We start from the raw sequence: 1,675 nt of genomic DNA, 5'->3' as shown, positions 1-1,675 counted from the left end.
ACCAGTGGGCATGTCTTGCCAGACTGGGCATTACCGTAGCTCTCAGAGTTCACAGCTGCGTAAGATTGATGATGACTTTCCTCTTCTGGTTGAGTGTACAGCACCTTCGAACAAAGTGGAAACTATCCAGTAGGGATGAAGCTGCTAGGTGAGTACAAGGTTTGTTTCTCCATGCAAAAAGTCAAATATGTAGGATCTTCAGCAACAGTGTCTTACCATCAATTCTGGAAGACAACCAAGAACAATGGTAATAGCCTACAATATTTTTAGGTCTATGGGACCCAAGTGGCCAAAATCTCCAAAAAAGGTAATCCATTCCTGGCACTGTGCTTTTTATCTCTTAACCTACAGCATCTAGTAGGGTCATTGTCCCCCTCTTTTAGGGTAGCTCCATTTACATTCTTTATATGCATGTATGTTTTAAGAAGCTCCTACAGCAGCTTTCCATATGACTTTTTCAAAAGGCTTTTAATGTTAGTTATCCTCTCCCATACCCTCTTCTTTGCCCTGCCCTCCTAGCCCCCACCCCATCTAACTTTTTGTTCTGTGATTCCTTTTCCCTCCTTTATATCACTGGATTCTCTCTCTTCCCTTGAACACTCACCCCATGACTTCTTACTATTTTCCTGACCACTGCAACAGCCTAAATGTGTATTAAGAGGTGAATGGATTAAAATGCGATGAATAGATATAAGGAAATATTCTTTGTTCTTAAAAACGTGTTCACACTTTTATCCATTCATCTCTCAACACACATTTAGGTTGCTTCAAAAGAGTATTGCAAACAAATCTGCAAAGAGCACAGCAGTGAAATGTTTGCAAGATTCTGATTTCAATTCTTTTGGATAAATATCCAAAAGTGATATTTCTGGATCATAAAATAGTTCTATTTTTAATTTCTGGAGAGTCATTCCTGTAGTTTTCCATGGGAGATGTACCACCAGTAGTGTGTATGCATTCCAGTTTTTATAGATCCTTGCTAGCATTTACTGTCTTTAATTTTTATTTGCTTTTTGATAAATGCCATCCTGACAAATTTGAGAAAATAGTACATGTGTGGTTTTAGTTTTCATTTCTTTGATTAATAATGACACTGATCATTTTCAAAATATACCTATTGGCCATTTGGATGCACTACCTAGAGAGAGAACATTATCAACTTTATTTATTCATTTTTTTTACTAATGAGTTATGGTAGAAGATCAACCACTATCAGGTTTATAAGTCAAAAAGTATTTTCTCCCCTTGTATAAGTTGCTTTTTTGTATTATTTCCTTTGCTATTCATGTTGTTTTACTTTAGATAGCCCCACATGTTCATTTTGGTTACCTATACTATTGACTTCATATTCGTGAAATCATTGCCAACACCAAAAGCTTTTCCCCTCTAAAAGTTTTACATATGAAGATCTAACTGCTAACATCATATGCGGTGATAAAACATTGAGTGCTTTTCCTCAAGATCAGGAAAGAGGCAAGGATGTCCACTTAGTATGGGAAGCATTAGCCAAAACAATTAGATAAGAAAAAGAAATAGCAGCCATCTAAATCAGAAAGGAAGAAGTAAAATCACTTGTAGATGGTATGCTGTACATAAAACGTCCTAAAGACTCCATCACACATGTACATATAAACAAATAACTGTAATAATTTTAAAGAAATCATTGCAGTTTTAC

The sequence above is a fragment of the Nannospalax galili genome, unplaced genomic scaffold (genome assembly GCF_000622305.1).
Source record: "Nannospalax galili isolate Female #2095 unplaced genomic scaffold, S.galili_v1.0 scaffold1181, whole genome shotgun sequence".
Classification (NCBI taxonomy): Eukaryota; Metazoa; Chordata; class Mammalia; order Rodentia; family Spalacidae; genus Nannospalax; species Nannospalax galili.
Note: the sequence above shows the minus strand (reverse complement) of the source record.